The sequence below is a fragment of the Triturus cristatus genome, chromosome 1_2, assembly GCF_964204655.1.
Source record: "Triturus cristatus chromosome 1_2, aTriCri1.1, whole genome shotgun sequence".
Taxonomy (NCBI): domain Eukaryota; kingdom Metazoa; phylum Chordata; class Amphibia; order Caudata; family Salamandridae; genus Triturus; species Triturus cristatus.
The window spans coordinates 1087399803-1087421697 of record NC_140580.1 but is presented as its reverse complement, the minus strand read 5'-3'; the positions used below and the strand labels follow the sequence as shown (position 1 = coordinate 1087421697).

Sequence of the window (21895 nt, the reverse complement as noted above, 5' to 3'; positions counted from 1 at the left end):
CAGCTCCCGACGGAGTTACGTGCTGTGAAGGATGTGAGGTTATTTAGAAAGAAACTGAAGACCTTCCTCTCTAAATAAACTTTCTGGTCCTCCTAACCTCACAGTAGGGTATGCGCCGGGATACTCTTTGAGTAGCTGTGCGCAATATAAATGCAAAAAAAAATATATATATATATATATATTTATGCAGTGCTGTTAGAAATGGGGGCCTCTAGTTGGCAATAGTTTGCACCGTTGACCAAGTAGGGACCCTTCATCCTAGTCAGGTAGGGTGTATACACTCCTAAAATAACCCCTGCTGACCCCCTTGGAAGCTTTGCACAAGCAGGCAGGCTTATCTCAGAGGCAGTGTGTAAAGCATTTGTGAACACATACAGTAATACAGTGAAAACACTACAAATGGACACCACACCAGTTTAGAAAAATAAATAATCATTATCTAAACCAAAACAAGATTGAAGCTACAAAAATCCACAATACAGTACTAAAAATATGATTCTTAAAAGGTAGAAACAGTTCTGTTCCAAGAAAATATGGGATTCAACACTTTTACACAAAGTACCTTGGATGTGTCGAAAAAGGCAAGCAAAAAGGGTTGCAGGGAAGGTGATGCGTCAATTCCATACACTCAGGGAAGGTGATGCGTCGGCTCCTTGCTCCGGGGGAGGTGATGCGTTGGTTTCTTACTGCTGCGCAGAGGGGCTGATGCCTCAGTTCCCTACCGGAGAGGAGGTGATGTGCTGGTTTCTTACTGCGTGGAGTGGTGATGCTTCGGTTTCTTACTATTTCCCCCACCGATGAGACAGACTGGACGCTCGATGCGTGATGATCCGGTACGATGCGATGCGTGAAGACCCGGGATGCACTCCGATGATTTCAGCCACGTCCCCTTGATGCGTTGGTTCTTCCCCAACAGGGCCTGCATCAGAATCGGTGTGTTGATCTCGGATGTCAGAGATCGGTGCACAGGATTCGTCGCTTCTTCGGCGGGGGCGATGCATCGGAAAATTCTTCTCACACCACTGTGATGCATCAGAAATAGGAGATGCATCCATTTTCACAGTTCTTGCAGTTTCCTGTCCCAAAACAACCACCAGAGGTCCAGATCACTGGCAGGCACCTCTCAGCAGGTCAGAACTCCCAGCAAAGGAGTTCAGGGATGACTGGGGTTGAAATCTTTGTGTCCCTGAGACTTCAGAACAGGAGGCAAGCTCTACTTCAAGCCCTATGAGAGCTTCCTCAAGCAGAGGACAAATCACACACAAAGTCCTTCTCCTTTCCTTGGCGGAATGTAGCCACCTCAGGCCAACCCCAGACAGCAAACAGCAGAGGGGCAGTATTCCTCAGTTTCTGCAGCTCTTCTCCTTGGCAAAGGTTCCTCTTGAATCCCAGAAGTGATCTAAAAGTCTGGGGTCTGGGCCCCTCTTTTTATAATACAAAATCCTTTGTTCTCTGTGGCAGAGAAGCTCTTTGCTCAGCCAAAATCAGTTATGTCCTCTCTGGTGCATCCTCATGGCAGGAGGTGAAGACAGCAGACCAGGCCCATTCAGGTGTGAAAGAAATCTCCTCCCCCTACTTTGAATGCAGCCCAGGTCCATTCAGCCTAGCACCGACTCACCCTGTAAAGGCAGGACACACCTAACCACCCCAGGTAGCTCTTTGAACAGAATGTACATCCCCAGTCCCTGTCACTCCAAAGCCAAACAGTCAATACACAACCTAGCAGAGGCACACTGGATGGTTAGACAAGAAAATACCTTCATTCTAAAAGTGGCATTTTCAAACCCATAATGTAAAAATAACGCTCACTAAAAGATGCATCTTCACATTTTGAGTTCAGGCATATCAAACTTTATTTTCCCATCTTGTTCCCATGGGCAGTAATACTCATCAGAGGTTATGAGTAAACTCCCCATTCTATCCTATGGGACAGATAACCTTACAATAGTGAAAAAACGAAATTGGTAGTATTTCAAAATCAGGGCAGTCCACACACATTAGGGCATGTCCTACCTTTCACATACACTGCACCCTGCCCACAGGCATACCTTGGTCCTACCTTAGGGGTTAGGGCCTGGCAAGTGGGTGCACTTGCCAGGTCGACATGGCAGTACCAAAGTGCGCTCCGACACTGCAGTGGCAGGTCTGACTTACATTTACAGGCTGCTTATGTGGGTGGCACAATCAGTGCTGCAGGCCCACTAGCAGCATTTGCTTTACAGGCCCTGGGCACACATAGTGCACTGTACTAGGGACTGACTAGTAAATCAAATATGCCAATCATGGAATCACCAATCCATAACAACAATTCACAGGGAGCACTTGGGCTTTGGCACTGAACAGCAGTGGCAAAGTGCCCAAAGCAACTAGACGAGCAAAACAAAGTCCAACACACAGCAAGAACATAGGAGGCAAATGCAAAAAATGTCGGGAAACCCACACCAAGGCTGCCAGGTCTAACAAGTACATATAGGGGTCCTTCTAACACACGCTAAACAGCGGATCAGCATCTTAATTATTTTGCTTATGTATTGTTAAACCTCCCGCTTGAACACCTACTATACACCATAGTTTCACTTCCGTCCCTGCTCCATCTGTCATATATGCATTACTTAAGAAGCCTTTAACCATGTGCCTTTCTCTTGTTATTCACAGTAAATTGTACTGCAGCCTGCTCACTGCCTGACACTTCCATTAGGCTTTTGTAATTGTAAGTCATAACACTTTAACAAGGTTTCAGTAACCTATATTGCACTGCTGCTCACCAAGCTACAACTTACAACAACAAGCATTGGCATAGCCAATAGGTCTCGCCTTTGGGGCCTTATAGGTGTTTAGCCATGCAACGGTTGATGTTGTTGCACCAAAGAAATTGTGCTGCATAACTAAATACTTATAAGGTACCAAAAGCGAGACCTATTGGCTATGCCAATGCTTGTTACACTTGACTCTCCCAAGGAAGTGATAGTAAGCAGAGCATACCCCATGGTGCAATAGAGGGACTGTGACTCAGATACAGCTAAAAACAAGCATTGGCATAGCCAATAGGTCTCGCTTTTGGGACCTTATAAGTATTTAGTTATGCAGCACAATATCCTTGGTGCACCAACATTAATTGTTGCATTGTTAAACACTTATAAGGTCCCAAAGGTGAGACCTATTGGCTATGCCAATTCTTGTTATCACTGAAACTTGTCTTTTACAGATCTGTGGCTGAATTAGTCATCCAGTTCAGTTAATCATTGACACAACATGAGTGGTGGTTGTATGCCTGGGTAAATCTCCCAGAGGTTCTTCTATTAATGTGTCTGATTAGCAGTCGCTCCATAAAGAAAAACAAGCGTCAGCATCTGTGAAAAAAGTTTTTTGAAGATAGATTTAGCAGTAATGTGCTTTTTTAGATGCTTGGCCTGGCGTCATCCCTTTTCAATAATCATTTTTAGGCTTCTCAGACGACATATTAAAATTTCTTTGAGCTGTATATTGCTGCTTTAATAGGGATTGGTTTCAGGGTTTTGGAAGCAGTATATTGTATTACAGCGTGGAAAAGTACTTCAGCATAGAATGACTCATCCTTTTACTGTAGATGTAACGTAGTTAATGTGAACCGCCAGCTGTGTGTACACTATCGCTACCATAAAACTCAGAAGAGGGAGTTCCACCTTCCTAAAAGGGCTAATTCAATAGATGGTGGCACCCTGTGTTTTGTTCTGGCATTTTGTGAAGGTAAATATGTCCTGCTGTGAACTGAAAAACAAAGGACCAGGAGAGACAAAGCGTAGTAACACACAAACAAAGCTACAAAAACCACAACTAGGCAACAATTCCAATGTAAGTAATGGTGTGCTGTAGTGTGATGCTGCCGCTGCGTGCATGTAAACCTAACACCACTGACTGCTCAGGTCCTGAGTGTGTCCCAGCCCAAGAGACACCTGCATGTCCTACCTTCGTTGAAGACCCGGTCCACGTTCAGCCCATAGGTGGCACACGTCTCGTAGTACATACACCGCTTCATGTCCGCACACAGGGCTCGGGCCCGCGCGTCATCCATTGCTTGTTGTTGGAGTTGATTTTGTCTACAATACAGAACAAATTCGCTTTTAAGCTCAAAAAGATCAGCTTGACTTACAAGTCAAGCTACTTCAACGCTCATTTTGACCACATGCGCAAACACAGTATATGATGATTTCAAAGTCACATATTTTTCTCTCTGAATATTTAAATGATTGCTCCAGCCTAATGCTGATTTGCTGGCCCTATTCCTTTTTTTTTAGCACCTCCGGGATTTAGATTTTTTGGGGGAGAAACACACAGTTTATACCGTTCAATTTGTGGAAGTACTCAGTACCATGTTTGCCATGCAGCACTCGTCAATTCAAATACTGGCTGAATGTAGCAGCCATGCCAAGGGTGAGCACTTGGCGTACTATTATATTTGTTGAAGCCTAGCTCACATGTAGTCAACATCAACTGTTTATGGTGAAACAGAGGTAAATCAGGATCACATGAATGTTGACTTCCAATCTACCCATCAGTGGTGCCATCCAACTATTAGCACACTGTGCTGCCCTCGGTGTAACACCTAAACTGCCTTCACTGGTATCTTCAGTGCGGTCATCATACTGTGCTGCCACTAATGCCTGAAACTCCTTCTTAACGGGCTGTGCTGCTCTGTAGGGCTTCATCTACCGCTGCACTCGGTGATAGGTATCCAGCTCATTGTTAATGCCCTGTGCAGACGTCATTTGTGTCGTGTCACCGTTAGCACACTGTCTTATCCTCAGTGATGTCACCTAACTTTTCTTAATACGCTGCATGGAGTCATGCAACTGGCATCACATAGCGCTGTGTTCGATTGCATCATTTCTTTTTCAAGAATCAATTCGAATTTCCTTGTGCACATACAGTGCTGCAATGAGTGGTTTCATCTCATTTTTATCAACTAAAAGTTTTGTCTCGTTCCACACATTGTCTTGCCCTCAATGGTGCCATCTCACTGTGAACAGCTTGTGATGCCCTTAATTAACTCCACTGTGGACATTGTCACTTGTGTATTGTGTCATTGCTAATACACCATGCTTCAATGCTATCATCATATTGTTAACACACTGTGCTTCCCTTAGTGGTGTTGTGTCACTGCCACCGGGCTGTGCAGCCCCAGTGCTGCACACTCATTTTTATCCAGTGCCACCACTCATGGTTTCACCTCAACATTGACCTGGGGCCTATTCAAAAAAGCATTTTAGAGACCCTAAAGAGTAAGAATGAATTTACATCTGTAGATTTTCTCACAAATGAATTTACCTTTGTGAATTGACCACAAAGAGTGAACAGAGCACTGTAGTTGTAATGTAGTCTCTCGTGCAGGTTAATGCAAGCACTCGAGGGGAGGTGAAAGATACACTGCCAATAGCATTAGGTGAGAGATGAGGGCCTTCCACTGGGCAGAGCAAAGACACACATTAAAAAGTCTCACACCAATGGCAGAAAAAGGCTGGTTGAAAACAAGCAGCGGTCGAAAGGGGTTGGCATTCAGTTCACTCTATGTATACTCTATGGAATTGGTTTGTATGAAATCTGCACTGGATGCACCTTTCAGCAGGGGTGGCATGGATAAAACCAGCCTCAGATGTCAACAGGCTCCAGGGCACAGAAGTAGAGGAATGGCCCTGATTGACTTTGCATCAGTTAATTTACCACAGTCAATGTATTTGTTTACTTTTTGCGATTTTATGTAGCGTGAAATTGGCAAAATGGTATTACAGCGCTTAACATGAGAGCGAGATTGCTTTCCTACTGTTAAGCACAGGGGGATTAAATGAATTGCCCAGAATCATAAGATGCTGAGCCGAGCGCCGAGACTCGGGCCTAGTTCTCCAGTTCCAGAGTAAGCAGCCTGACTGTAAGGCCATACGTCCTCCCTCACGGAAATTGAAATCTTTCATTAAAATCAGTGTAGCGGTTTTATGTAGCGTGACATTGGCCAAATGGTATTAGAGCGCTTAACATGAGAGTGAGATTGCTTTCCTACTGTTAAGCACAGGGAGATTAAATGAATTGCCCAGAATCACACGATGCTGAGCCGAGCGCTGAGACTCGGGCCTAATTCTCCAGTTCCAGAGTAAGCAGCCTGACTGTAAGGCCATGCGTCCTCCCTCATGGAAATTGAAATCTTAAATTTAAATCAGTGTAAACGTGCCCTTACCTTGACTTCCAACCAGGGCGATGACGATGTCGGACACAGCGCGATAGTTGGCTAGCAGGGAGTAGTACTGGAATATGTCCTGGAAGCTCGCCTCGTTTTCTAGACTGAACACGAAGATCACCGCATCCACCCAGCTCGCAAGCTGCACGGCAATGACCAGAGAGGAGGAAGTGAATGTCCAAAGCGGTCCTAGGAAGAGAGTTAAAAGCACACACACACACACACACAAAGCAGCGCAGGCCGGCTCGAGTTACAGTGCAGTAGTCTCCTGTCTGTGTGCGAGGAGGGGCGCTGAATAATCCATGATGACGCTTCTGTGTGTGCACGGCTCTGGACTAGACACTGAGCGCTAAGGACACAGGCCTCTTTCTCCTCAAAGCTGCATTCTCGCCGACCTGTCCTTCTAAATATGTACATCCTGAATGCAAAGTCAGCGATACCGACTGTAATGATGGCTCAAACCATTATCCCAAATGGAAAACATTCAGGGGCCGATAGGAAATTAAAACAAGCGCGCGCACGCGCCTCGCGCAAGTAGGTGGTGGGGGTTGGGGAGGGGGAGTGCGGCCGAGAGCAGGCAGTGTTTACCTTGCAGGAGCGGGCATGATAATTGCTAACACATGGCGCTGCTCGCTCCCGCAAGGGAATCGCCAAACATGCACGCGTTGCCATTCAAAGCAATGCAACGCGTGCACGTTTTTGCCTTCAAACCGGATCGATTTCAAATGGTCTTTTTGCCTAAGCAGCGCATGCGCGCTGCATAGGCGAGACCTAAAAAGCAGTTTATCACATAGGCGAAACCTAATGCAGTTACCAATTCTTGTTATTTTTTTTTCTGTCCCTCACTGCCATCATATTCCTGCCAGTGAGATAGTAAAAAAAAAAAAAGATATCGGACCTCCCACTATAAATAGGGATGACTCTCATATGGCTTACCTCCACCACCTGTACTTCCTCATCCTCAGAAAGGTCTATGCCTAAGGAGTACATTTTACTCCTTCAGTGTAAATCCTGGCGGTCCGCCTGTCTCAAAGTTGGGTGGGAGGACCAAAACGTTCGAAGACAGGGTACACGGTTGTTGTACCCTGCCTGCCAAACCCACAATCAAGTATGTGCTATTGTCAAGGGCAAGAGTAAGCAAGTAACTGTGTAGTGTGTGAAGGGGAAGGTAAACCAACTACAACTAGAAGGTGTTAAGAAGAAGGTGGATCTCCAGAGATTTGTTTCCACTGTCGAGAAAAAAAAGGATAGCAACTGTATTTGCGCTGGCACTGAGAATTATCTTATGCAAAATACACATGTAAATGATTTTTGGTGCGAAAATTGAATAAACAAAAAATGTCTGCATGCCTGGAAACATGTGACCGTCTCAGTTGTCCAGACCTAACCTGGAAAACATTTGTGACTTAAAAAAAAAATCCGAGATTTGCATCCATGCCAGAAACCTGCAGGTGCTGACTTCGGACTTTTTTTAAAGAACAGAACTCGACATAATTTGTAAATGCTTTGTAAAACCTTTGTGGACAGTCTGAAAATCTGGCGTTGATATTGCCAGATGCTGGGTGCCCCATTTCTATTCCTTCTCCTAAATGTATTTGCTTCTCAGTTCTTTGCAGCCCTTAGCTAGTACAGGCTGAGCACATTTCCTGTGACTTCACAGACATATAGGTTAACAGTAACACACATTCCTTACTGTGTTCTGTCCCCGTTGATAGAGCGCCTCTAACAATGTATCGAACAATGAGAAAATACGGGCTAACCTTCCTCTAGATGTGTGCTGACATTTGAAAATAAGCGTTTCAACAACATATTTATGAACTGTAATTTCTAATTTCCATCTGTTCCCACTAAAGCAATTTATTTTTTATGGCCGGATCTGGAGCCGGGTACCGCAATTCACGGAGCGCGTGACGTTTGCATAACACTCACTGCGGCACCGTGATAGGACCTGCCGAGCGGGCCGCAGGCGCGCGCCGACGCCATTAAAGGCAGCAGCTCATATATTAAACGGATCCATCGTGCCCTGTCTGCGCGTGACACCAGGCAGCCGTGTGAGAAAGTGCCTTTATTGCAGCGTGGAGCGCGCAATTTACACCAATATGGCTGGTTCTTGCGCCCCAGGGGCCTCTCCTGTGCCAGTCACGAGCATTTTACATAGACAGCAGCAGATGGGCTCTTATTTTGAATCCTGTCTGAATAATGAATGAAAACCTCCTAATACAAAGATCCAGCCTGTTCGATTATTTTTAGAAAAACAGATATGAGCGTTTAAAAGCCAGTATTGAATTGGTTGATCTATTCAAAATAAAAATGAATGTGCATATTCCACTGCAATTACCCGATCGCAGACCCTTGACATACACCCATGGTCGAATATGGGAAGTTCCAATGCGGTCGTTATACCGCGGTACGTTACATCGCCGCTATTACAACGCCAGTCGTTACAACGACTTGCGCTGGAGGGCACTGGACTTAGGAATAGTATGATTTACTATTCCAACTCCAGTGTGTGTAACAGTAGGGAAGGTGTTGGAATAATACATCGTACTATTCCTTAATGTATAGCGCCATCCAGCGCAAGTCGTTGTAATGACCGCGATGTAAACATACCGTGGTGTAACGACCGCGTTGTAAAGGTCGTTCGCCCCCATGGTCTTATCAGCAAACGATTGAGCTGAAAGCAATGGGCCTTCTTTACATAAAAAGGTGCAAGAGAACAGGCGGTGTTACATGACTGCCTCGTGAATATACTTTTACATCTTCTTTCTTATTCACAAACTGGTGTAATATTAGTATGTCCTGAAAGCCATGCCAGGTGCAGGTTTCCAGGCGTGCTATTGCACCTGTCATGAGACTTTTTTGGGTTATCATGAGACTTTTTTGGGGTTTCCTATTCTCTGCTACTCCCTATCCCCTCATGTGAAGTTGCACATAGTGTACACTTTCTCATACTGGAAATGGCTCTTGAATGTACAAAAGTAGATTTTTGTTGGCATCCACAAGCTTAGATGTGAAACCAAGCCTTGTTTCTCCCACATCCTACCGCTTGCATGGGATTTCTCAGTGCTTGTGACAAAACAGAGAAATGATAGTAAAACCATTTACATCTGCTAAAAAGACATTTGTGAATGCCTGACAGGCTTAAATGATGCAGACTTTCGGTAGTAAACATACCTTAGTAGTAGAAACAAGCCTTTGTAAATTGGGCACAATATATTTCCATGCTCAATCAATCAATCAGGAGGTTTAAAGCTCGCTACTCACTCTTGAGGGTCTCAAGGCGCTGGGGGTAGGGTGCCAGGTTTTGAGGCCCTTCTTGAAGGTATGCAGAGTAGGGAGTAGGGGAGCGTCTGATGTTGACTAGGAGCTTGTTCCAGGCTTTGGCTGCGATGTAGGAGAAGGCTCTTCCACCCGCTCTGGTTCTGCGGATGCACAGGGTTTCTGCCAGGGCGAGGTTGGCGGAGCAGAGGTTCCTTTTGGGTACGTGGAAGGAGACTCTTTTGCTGAGGTGTTTGAGTCCAATGTTTTGGAGGGATTTGTAGGTGTGGGTGAGTAGCTTGAAGGTTACTCTCTTCTTGACAGGGAGCCAGTGGAGGTCTTGCAGGTGTTGGGTGATGTGTTCATGTCGTGGGATGCCGAGGACGAGTCTGGCCACGGTGTTCCGAGTGGTCTGGAGTTTGTGTAGCAGGGATTTGTTGATTCCAGCATAGAGAGAGTTTCAGTAGTCTAGTCTGCTTGTTATGAGTGCATTGATGACGGTCTTTCTGGCTATGGGGGGGGGGGGAGTTCACTTGAAGGTCTTGCTGAGGGAGTTGAAGCAGGTGGAGGCGACTGCACTGATCTGTCGGGTCATGGTGAGGGACGAGTTGAGTATGATGCCGAGGTTCCGGGTGTGGTCCGTGGGGGGTGGGGCAGTGCAGAGGACGGAGGGCCACCAGTCTGGCTGCGAGGGTGCAGTGGGAAATGGTGTCAAAGGCTGCGGAGGGATCAAGTAGGATGAGGGGTGCGGTGTTGCCTTGGTTGAGAAGCGTGAGGCTGTCGTCTGTGGCAGCAAGGAGGGCGGTCTCGGTGCTGTGGTTTCTGCGGAATCCAGATTGGGAGGGGTCAAGGATGGAGTTCTCTTCGATTAAGTTTTGTCAGCTGGGCGTTGACGATCTTCTTGGTGATTTTTGCTGTGAAGGGAAGGAGAGATGGGTCGGTAGTTCTTCAGGTCCGTCGGGTCTGCAGAGGGTTTCTTTAGGAGGGGCTTGACCTCTGCGAGTTTTCAGTCATCCGGCAAGGTGCCGGATTCGAAGGTGGCGTGGATGGTGCATAGTAGCTGGGGCGCTATGGTGGTGGAGGCTCATGGTCGTGGTGGTGTCTTCTGTGGTGATCGTGGTTCAGGCAGTTATGGTGGGCCAGTTGTTGTCACTGGAGGGAAGGATGGTTTCTGCAGTCTGCTCGCTGAAATTGTTGTAGAGGGCTTTGATTTTCAGGTGGAAGAAGGAGCCGAGCTTGTTGCAGAGGTCTTAGGAGGGAGTGACATCTGTGACTTCGCTGTGGGGCTTGGTGAATTGCTGGATGATGTTGAAGAGTTCCTTTGAGTTTCTGGAGTTGGTCGGGATTTTGTTCCGGATGAAGGTCTTCTTTTTGGATCTTATGCATTGGTGGTAGTCTATCATGGCGTTCTTGTAGGTGGTCAGGTCTTCCATGGTTTTGCTGTTTCCCCATAATTTTTTGAGACGTCTGCAGGAGCGTCTGGCTTCTTGCAGTTCAGAGGTGAACCAGGTTGCCTTCAAGGGGCGTTGTCTCTCGTAGGTGTGGAGCGGGTAACACTGTGAGAAAGCCATCCTTTTTGCCCTGATCAACCTCGTTGTTTGACTGCTACTGGTAGTAACTGACTCTGATTGTGTCCTGGGCTCTGCTTACCAGACACAGGGTTAGTGCTCTGTGAAAAAGGTACACAGTAATTTGGTGTAATTACAATTGGTATGACAACCTGCCTGTAAGTCCCTAGTATACTAGTATATGGTAGGGCATGTAGATTTAGAGGCCCAGCAGTTTTAATGCACTTAAGTATGCACTACTGCTATCATTTTAATGGCACCATCCTTTGCAGGCTGCTTTTCAAAGTAAATTATATGCAAATTTGACTCTGGAATTAACGGTACTTCCAAAGTCTTAAACTGCCTTATTTTCACATGTACGCCACCCTAAAGGTCTCCTCTAAGTGCCCCAGGGGTAGTGCACCTTGTAACCATAAGCAGGGACATTTTAAAAGATGTTTTATAAGCCCTGGCTAGGAAAAAACTGCCAACTTTGTTTTCCCCATTGTAGCACATTGGCTCCATTGGCAAACATGGAAAATACTTTAATGCAGTATAACTGTTGACAGGAGTGAGCTAAAAAAGCGTACATCGATGTATTAAAATGTTAGAATAAATCCAACAACTTGCCAAGGTTTATGTGTATTATAACTATAACAGTAAAGAAGTTATAGAACTTGCTTTTCTGATGTGCTAAAATCCAGCGTCCCACAGTAGTCTCTCCTGATCTTCCAGCCTTTGACAGGCTGAGCCAAACTGCTCTGATGAGGTGTGAGGTGGCCTGCATAGAGACAAAGGACATCTAGTGGGAAGAGATCTACAGCTGCAGAGCAATGGCAGGATGGGGTGGAGTAACCCAACTTGTCTTAAAAGAGGAAATGACACAGGATACTGGCTCACCCCCACATCTTTCACCCCAGCCAGACAGGAGCCCCAGTAATTGTGAATTAGCAGAGGGGCTGGAAGGAGAGTGTTAGGGTCATACCAGTGATTTGGCTAAGCCAGATCTTAAAACCCTACAAAAGAGTTTTTCAATTTGGATTTTATAGGAATAGTGCTTTCTGGGACAAAAATATGCCACATTTTGGAGGAAGCTGTGATACATGAGGGTGGCACCCTGCACCCCATTGGTCAAGGGTGCCCCCTTGCTTGTCACCTAAGAAGACTGGATAAATATGGGAGAGCTGCCCAGCAACTCAGATCCCTGCAAGAAACTATAAGAAGGAGAAGAAGGACTGCCAAGCTGGAATCCTGGCATGCACCAAAAGGATTGCCCTTTGAATTACTGCACCTGCTGCACGATTTAGAACTACATCCATGAGGACTTTGTCTTGCTTTGAAAAGTGAAGGAATAAACTCTTAAAAAGGCCTGAGTGTGTATTTCCACTACGCTCATGGAGTTTGCAGAGTTTTTCACCCTCCATGCTCACATAGCACGCAGAGTTCCAAAAACTCAACAGGGCAGGGGTTTTTCCTTGCCTTGCTTGTCAAAGTTAAATTGGTGAGCACGAGTGAGGAAAATCTTACTCCAGACAACTTCCCAGTGAGATTTTTCAACGTGGGCGGTCACAATGATGGCTACCACTCAGGTTGAGAAACCTTCCGTTCGTGTTGAGGAAGCTTTCGCTTGAGTAGAACAACTACTCAAGTGGCAAAAAGAAGAAGTCCATCTTGCCCTGTGTATTGTGCTGTTTGTGCTGATTTTACAGTACGGGACAAACACCTGGTGCTAAAAATCAGTGCGAAGGGTACAATATAACACACTCCACCATTTGTAGAACTCCACATGTTGTTATGTTATGTTATGTTACGAGTTATTTGTTAAGCGCACGGCTACTCCCAGGAGTGTCCCGGCGCTGACCACAGGACCTGTAACGCAAGCCTAAAGTGCTAGCTGAGAAGAAAAACAGCCTTAGGAGAAATTAGAACAGCAGTGTTTTAAGTTCGCAACGGAAGCAGAAAAGATCTTTTTCCTGGCGCATCTTAACAGGGAGTTTGTTCCATAAGGACGATACCAAGACCTGAAAAGAGCGACCGCCCTGTCGTGAGAGGTGAAACCTGGGTGTGCGGAGCAAGTGTGCAGAGGAAGACCGTAGCGAGCGTATAGGAACGTAGTGAAGACAACGGGCTCTCAGATAGGGTGCACCGATGTTATGAGAGGCCTTAAAAGCAAGAACCAAAGCCTTGAAGTGAATTCTTTTTCGAATCGGCAGCCAATGAAGTGTTCTGAGAAGAGGGGAAGTGTGTGTGCGTCGATCCGCAAGAAAGATTGCTCGTGCAGCAGCATTTTGGGCCACTTGAAGGCGGTTAAGAAGGAATTCCGGAATGCCCAGATAAAGGACATTGACATAGTCAAGGCGGGACAGAATCAAAGCCTGCACCACTGTCCTTCTGTGGGATTGCGAGAGCAAAGGAAGAAAATTCCGTAACATCCTGAGCAGAGCAAAACAGGTACCCACCACAGACTGTACCTGAGTGCTCATAGAAAGTTTACTGTCTAGTTTGACCCCAAGATTCTTTACAGTGGTAGCCAGTTGTGTGGGCGGAAGCATATTTGATGGCCACCAGGCATGCCAATTTTCATCAGGTGGACCGCCCAAAAAAATAATTTCAGATTTATCTGAATTGCATTTCAGGTGGTTGGTGTTAAGCCAGCTGAAGACTGCTGAAAGGCAGAGCTTGATCTTATTGCCGTCCAGGACTTCATCCCTGGCACACGTAAAAAGTAATTGGGTATCGTCTGCATACGAGACGATTTTGGCATCGAATGATTCAGCCAGTGTTGCCAGGGGTGCCACAAACACATTAAAAAGGGTAGGGCTCAGGATGGAGCCCTGAGGGACTCCTACATTCATGGCTTCAATGTGAGCTTCAAAAGGGGGGTCACTTAGCGAAGTTCCGCATAGCGGAATTCCACAAACTCTACTTAGACCTACTCCCAGGTTAAAAGAGCTCCACCTTCAACATCTCCTGCAAGAAACCTTAAGATCACCTTCAGATGGATTTCAGAAGATTGGGTCAGGTGCATTTTGAGAGATGTAGTTATGAGCAACTCAGAATTTCTGAAACCTTGGATTGGTGTTGTGCACACTTTGGAACCCCAAACGGACCTTCTGGAAGAAGATCCGGAAGTTTGAGAAGATTTAGAGAATTTTTGTCAAAAAGCTTCATAAGGTAGCAGACCCATTGACGAAAGTCAAGCAGGTGACTTCGAACCGCTAGTCAGCCTCAGATGTAGGTTTGCCCCGATGAAGCTCCGGAGCTTAGCGCCATTGACTAGACTTCCAGTAATTGACCAAGGCATTGTGCTGAGCCAAGCCACCTTCGTCGGAACCAAAGCCAGCCCTGATGAGGAGCCTCGCTCGATGTCGAGAGAGAAACCTCCCAAAATTATCTTAAGTCAGAAAGGTAAAAACTTGAATGGACCCTATCGCTAAGTAAATCAGTCTCTTGCTCCATCGATGGTGGCCTGATACTTTGATTTTGTCCCGGTCAAATGCAACCAGATGTCCCAAAGGGCTGCTTTTGGGTTTCAGGCACTAGAAAGTGCATACAAAATAATATCTCTAGTTCCCTACATAGGATTTTTGTTGTTTTGGTGCCATTTAAATCATAAACGTATTTCATAATATTATAAATTGGTATTGGATTTTTATTGTGTGTTGTGTCTTACTTTTTAATGTTTTAATGTTTTTGAATGATTTTCACACCATCTCTTAAATTAAGCCTGCCTGCTCACAGTCAGCTACCAAGGATTGAGCAAGGAAATCATTTATTGAGACCTTGACTGGGCCTTATATTGTCATGATAAACCACATTCCAAAAAACCTTGCCTTGTTCAAAGCACTTTTAAGCAATGTCTGGTATTTTCAAAAATGCTGCTTTTTCTTTCCAAAGCATGATGTTGGAAATTGGTTGAGGTGGTTTAAATCCTACTCAGGCATGAACCACAATCTCTGCCTGGGTGAAACACGATTAAACCCCAAATTATCCTGCGCTTAGCCCTCTGGTACATTGGCACAAAGCAGTCAGGTATAAATATAAAGAATTATTTGACACCAACATGACAAAAATCCAATCAGTAGAGATAGGGAAGACTTAAGTGATAATAGTGCCTAGAAACACAAAGCAGCAACTGTGGTTATCTGGTTGCACTGGACCGGGACAAAGTCACAAATTGACTTCGACTGCAATAGAGCATGGGCCGGATACAGGGACAAAGTTAGGCCTGCTTAACAAGAATAACTTCAATCCTGGTAGCGGAGCATTGCGTGATCCTGTGTCAAGGATGCTCCGTGCAACACAGACGATGCAAAGTCCTGGTGTGGATATGCCTCGTGCAGCATCGGTTCCAGGACGTTGTAAGGCTGCCATGTGAGGTTCTGCATCATCATCAAGGATGCTGTCAACAAGGGGCTTGTGATGCAAAATCCTGTGTCGTTGATGCATCGAACACCGGCTGGTTCCAAAGAAGCTGCAGGGCCTGCAGTGCGGAATCATGAGTCATCCTCAAAAATGTCATTGATGAGGGGCTTGCAATGCAAAGACCTGCTTCGAGAATGAATTGCGCAGTGGCCGTTCCCAATGAGGCTGTGGGCTGCGATGCAAAGTCCACCATTGGAGATGCATAGCTCAACAGTTCCAATGTGGAGTTTTGTGAGGTGGCGAGTAACACTGCCTCGGTTCTGCTAGAACCACTGCTGGGCTGGCAGAGCACCTTCCAGCCCACTTCCAAGGTTGCAGGACTGGATTGACACCCCCTGGGAGGGTAGGACTCTAAGCAGACAAAGTTCAGTTGCTGTGTTCAATGTGGTTGGAGCCTTCTGTCCCTGATGCTGTGGTCATGAGGACAGCCAACTAGCCCTTGGAGTCACTCTGGTGTTCCAGGGTTAACAATGCAGGTCCAGTCCTTTACTCAGACAGCGGGGGAAACCGAGTAGCAGTACTTCTGACATAGCAGCAAAGCGGTCCTTCTGAGTCTTCCACAGGTCCAGAGGTGTACTGAATAGTTGGGTTTGAGTGTCCAATAATAATACCTGGTACCCACTTTGAAGTAGGAGAAGGTTCTGCAAGTTACCATCACAAGAGGTGTCTGGAATTTCCAGGCTCTTTGTTAGGGCCTCAGATTGTCGGGGTCATTCAAACCCTTTGTGAGTGTGCTGAGGCAATGCCTTTGTGACGTGCAAGTTTGGTAGGTGGCAGCTCCTCCCTCTAATCAAGTCAGAGATGGTCCATCCTGCCAACACCTTTCACCCTTTGTCTCACTGTCCAGGAGCAATACACAAAACTGCCAGCTACACATAGTCATGTGACCCAGTATACAGGCAGCAGATCCCAAATGGTTGGGACAGGAAAATGGCAACTTTCTAAAAGTGACATTTTCAAAACTGTGACTTAAAATCTGACTTTACCATTAAATTAGGCTTTAAATTGCAATTCTTTAGACATCAAACATGATAGTCCTACCTGCTGAAGTTATCCTTCCATCAATTTTTGGCACAAGAGTGCATTTGAACAAGAGCGCCGCAAGGAACAGTGGGAGTTCAAGTGTGTTTGCGGTGCATTTTTACAACAAATTACTTATAATAGATTAATGGTGTAATTTTGGGAATTTCAAGTATTGCCGAAATCACCAAAATGAAATTAATTAAACAATTGTACTTTAAATTTCACTCGGGCCTTATTCTCTCACCCATTGTCCTTGTCTGTTTAACAATTGTGCTTCATACACATTGTATTTTTGATGCAGACAATAAACAGCGGGTGACAGCAGCATTTTAATATTTCTGATGGGTCCAGCAAATCTCAGCATCTGTGCCAGTTCTCATGATGGTTCATTTGCCTGCCAGCAGGGCCGGCTTTAGGGCGGTGCGACCGGTGCCACCGCACCGGGTGCTGGCTTCCAGGGGGCGCCGTGCTTGAAAGTTTATTATGCTTTTGAAGCACCTGCTGCAGCGTTTCTTTCCCCCGGCAATTACCAGGCCTCACATAAATGTCAAGATAACTCATGTGATTAATTATCTTCCTGGAGAGAGATCAGCATTTTGTATAGTGGAGGTTTTGACTTCGGTGAAGTTAGTGCAGAGGGTTAATATTCCTGTTGCAAAGAACATGTACCCAGTAGATTACAGAGTGCGTATGATGTAAACAGATCAGCAGGTTACTGCTTTCAAAAGAGACATCTTTTTGTTACTTGCAATTTATAACTTAAAGTCCTAATATAGAATAGTGAGCTATTAACTTTTATCCTATAACTGCATACACACTGTAAAGTATACATTATTAGAACATTGATTAATGTTGCCAAAAGGGTTAATTTGGCTAGAAATCGATTCTTATTAATAAAGAAAACTCCCAACTATGCTGTTTCTTTTTCGACTGAGTTTGTGCTTCTCCACACCAAGCACTCTTAAACTATACTGCCTACCAGTATGGATGACATGTGACTCCTACACTTATAGGGGCAGATTTATGTTCCCTGGCGCATCCCTGCAAATCAGCATGGATGCGCCAGGGAAGATGCGTCACGCAAGTTTGCCCTTGCGCCACCGCAGATGCGCCGCATTTACAATGCGGTGCATCGTGGCGCAAGGACAAGCAGATACGTGACGCATCTGCCGGCGTAAGGTTGGCGCAGTGCTGAAGTTGCGTCGCAAGCGAGACGCAACTTCAGCACAACCTACCCTATCCCTAACATGGTGCGTCAAGCCTTACGCCTGCTTCAAGCAGGAGCAGGGTTTTGACGCATCAGCGTTGGGAAAGTGACTCAGTGAAATCTTATAGATTTCACTGAGTCACTTTTCAGGAGCGTTCCTACGACGGAACGCCCTCCCCGAGTGGAAACGCCCACATGAAACCTGACGCAGGTTTCATGTGGCGCAGGGCTTTACACCGTGACGCATCTCCATAGATGCGTCACGATGTAAATGGGGCGCAGCATGGCGCAGGATTTACGCCGCCGCTGCGTCACAAAAGTGACCCAACGGCGGCGTAAAAGGGGCGCAAGTCCCACATAAATCTGCCCCTTTGTCATTTGGCTTATGTAACATTTCCTATACACTGATTTACACAGGTATGATTGATTGTCTCTGTGTAATGTGTGTGTGATGCAAAGTGCTGGGACACCCTACACTGGTATGAGTGGCGCTATTTAACTAATTCAATGCATCTGAGAGAGTGTGGTTATGGAGACGTGGTCACTGTTAAAGGGTGCTAGTGAGAGAATCTGTGGTGGAGGTGGTCATTGGGGGCGCGCCAACAAGCATTGTCGCACAGGGCGCCACCAGCGCTAAAGCCGGCCCTGCCTGCCAGCCTTGTTTACCTTGAAGATAGTTCCTTGAGTACCCGTCATGTCTTACCCGTGTATTACTTCTTATACGGGTTGTAAATGCTAACACACCTCCAGGACCCTGACACCCTGAATTTGACCTTATCGACAAATGGTTCTGCTCAAATATATCCCACCCAGGGACTCCCTGCACTTCAGTGCGAGTTTGCGAAGGGGGGAGGATTCTGTCACTGTGGCTGATTTATTGGAGGTGCCAAACATGGCATGGAAACATTAATCCGTTGTGGGAATTCATGCTGAAAACGCAAGCAGGCAATTTCACCAAACGTAATTGATCATACTGATGACGGGATAGGGAATAAATGCATTCATAATGTTCGAGTGATGATCAATTTTCGATCTTAGTAATAAATCACGAGCCTCTTCCTGTATATTTACCATCAGTGGAGCAGACAGTCCTCTCTCCACCCTTCCACGGTTAATCTTTCTATAGGTAGAGCCTTCATGCTTCCTTCACCTGTGCATCCCATGTGTGCAGCTGTCCACATGCATGTCGGAGACATGTCAGTGTGTCTATTCCTATATCTGTCATCTGGATCTGTCCCTATCTAGTTACCCTTGCGCAGTCTCTTTGTTATTGTCCGTCAAGTTATTTCTCTATAGGGCATCTGCGTGTTGATTAATACATTTAATCTGTCTGTGTTGCAGACACCTATCTACATATGTGCGTCTGTCCCTCCACTCTAGCTGCTTCTCTTTCAGGGATTTCGAGGGGTGATTACATATATAACAAGCATTTGCAATGCAATAGGTCTCGCATTTATAAGAGTTTGAGCTATTGGCATTGTAAAATTACAATGCCTTTTATTTATGCTTTGGTTTTAAAACAAATAAAAGGCATTGTCATTTACAATGTCAGTAGCATAAACTCGCATAAAAGCAGTGTGTGGAGTGCAGCAGTGTGCGGCGTGCAGCAGTGTGTGGCGTGCAGCAGTGTGCGGCGTGCAGCAGTGTGTGGCGTGCAGCAGTGTGAGGTGTGCTGCAGTGTGCGGCGTGCAGCAGTGTGCGGCGTGCAGCAGTGTGTGGCGTGCAGCAGTGTATGGCGTGCAGCAGTGTGCGGCGTGCAGCAGTGTGTGGCATGCAGCAGTGTTTCGTGTAGCAGTGTGAGGCATGCAGCACTGTGTGGCGTGCAGCGGCGTGCAGCAGTGTGCAGCGTGCAGCAGTGTGCGGCATGCAGCAGTGTGCTGCTTGCAGCAGTGTCGTGCAGCATGCAGCAGTGAGTAATGCAGCAGTGTGCAGCAGTGTGTGGCGTGCAGCAGTGTGTGGCGTGCAGCAGTGTGTGGCGTGCAGCAGTGTGTGGCGTGCAGCAGTGTTTCGTGTAGCATTGTGCGGCATGCAGCAGTGTGTGGCATGCAGCAGTTTGTGGCGTGCAGCAGTGTGTGGCGTGCAGCAGTGTGTGGCATGCAGCAGTGTTTCGTGTAGCAGTGTGCGGCGTGCAGCAGTGTGCGGCGTGCAGCAGTGTGTGGCGTGCAGCAGTGTGTGGCGTGTAGCAGTGTGTGGCGTGTAGCAGTGTGCGGCGTGCAGCAGTGTGCGGCGTGCAGCAGTGTGCGGCATGCAGCAGTGTGAAGCGTGCAGCAGTGTGAGGCGTGCAGCAGTGTGTGGCGTGCAGCAGTGTGTGGCGTGCAGCAGTGTGTGGTACTGCAAATATGTTCTTGCTAGTCTGGGAAGCAGTTATCCGATGGGCATCTGACTACTAAACACAATAAATATGCAACACAAACACGAATGTTAAATGACAATTTACAAACGGAAGCACGGTGCAGACAAATTATGTATAATGCAGACTGGCTAGTCATGTCTTCCTTCCCCTACATGTCATATGGTCCCCAAAAGCAGGTCGTGGTTGGAATTAGCAATTATTTATCAGTCAGGCTGTGTGCACCTCTGAGCTCCGTGCCTGCTTAGCTGGCCTGGCTGCTGCAGCTCTGCCGCTCCCTGTGTGCCCATGGGCTGTCCCTGCCTCGTGGCAATACACGGCAGGCAGAAATCAGAGGACCGCAAAAGTAAAAGCGGCCCGCGTGCAAATCATTCGGCTAATTGATTAAAAATAAGCACACCGAGACAGGAGGGCACACGCACGGCTCTCTGTCCCCGGAAGTCCCCCTCGTATGGTGCTGCCTCACTGCTGTTGCAGCGGGGAGGAGGGACAGTAACGTCGGCGTGAAAGCAGCGTGATTTTAATAGAGGCCCAATCAGAGAGCCGACTGGAGCGTGTAAACAGTGTGACTGATAAGAAATGTAGTCACGTGCAGAGACGCCGTAGACTTGGTGTCCCAAGAGCATGTCCAAACCAGGCGGGAGTTTATCAGCAGGCTGCAGCAGCTTCATAAACACTGGACAAATAAAATAGCTTGCGGGTACAGTGTGATTAAAGACAAGATGTCAGTCAATTGTCAGAAAGACGAGTGTAAATAAAACATTTATGGTTTTGCAGGGGAGGAGCGGAGCGGATGGAGCTTTGTGGGTACACGGGTGGGAAGGCAGGCGCTGTGGGTTTAAAGTGAAGTTGATGGGCATTGCTGAAGCGTGCTGCTGGTGTTGTGTTGCCAGGGGGCCATGGGCGGCGGTTATGACAGAGTTTGCCTTGTGGCCTTGTTTGCGCCATGAAGGAATAAAGCAGCTGTAGCGCGTCTGCTCCTGGCATGGGGGAGTTGTGTGTGTGGGGGGGGGTTCTGTGCCAGGGCAGCTGCTTTAAGAGGTGTGGGCTTGGTTTCGCTGGAGACGCATGGGGAGTATCGTAGCATGCCTGGAGTGCGGTTGCCATGGTAGGACGTGGCTGGTGTTGAGTTAATGGCCATTTGCGAAGCGTGAAAGGGCATGTTGCAGGAAGGCCACGGGTCACATGATGTTTTCGCTCCACCAGCTGTGGATAAGTCCATTGTGTTCGAGCTGCAATAAAAACCAGAACAAGCGGCGCGAAACTGAAAGTGATCACAATCGCGATAAAACATCAAAGCGGCTGAGCGGCCGCGAAAGTGAAAGACTACGAGTGCTTTCAGGCTGCCAAATGGTGCGCGCGCCCGGCACACATGCACAGTAGTTGGCGGCCTGAAAGCACTCGTTTGCACTTCCAAAAGTGCTTACTATAAGTCTCGCCAGAGCAGCGCTAAAGCGCTGTCTCAGGCGAGACCTAAAAATGAACAATTGACCAACTACATGTTTATTACTTAGTTTTTGCTGCATTTCACCCTCTCGCTCCTTTGCTCTGCAAACGACCTTCTTTCCTTTGCTTCTCTTTCAGTCTCTCTGGTTCCATCTCTTTTGCTCTGTCTTTCTCTTTTTCCCTGTTTCTGTCTCTCTGTCTCACCCTCGCTCTCTTTATTCTATTCTTTTTCAATATCGTTTACTGTTCTGTTTAGAAAAAAATGAAGTTGAGCAAGTGCAGTGGCATTTCTCCATACGAAATTGTGCAGTATTTACAATTTCACATCCCGTGTGACTCCAGAGAGTCCCAGTTGTTGATTTACAAGCATTTTCTAGGCTTATACCTGGGAACGTGAATGTCTCAGAGCTTCAGGTGTAACTGGGAAACTTTTA

At 46.7% G+C, this 21895-nt stretch overlaps 1 protein-coding gene across 4 annotated transcripts in view; it reads left to right on the top strand.

The window, feature by feature from the left end:
* KCNT1 (potassium sodium-activated channel subfamily T member 1) overlaps positions 1-21895 on the top strand; it is a 1722207-nt gene that overhangs the window by 1368613 nt on the left and 331699 nt on the right. The gene's annotated exons all lie outside the window — the stretch shown is intronic.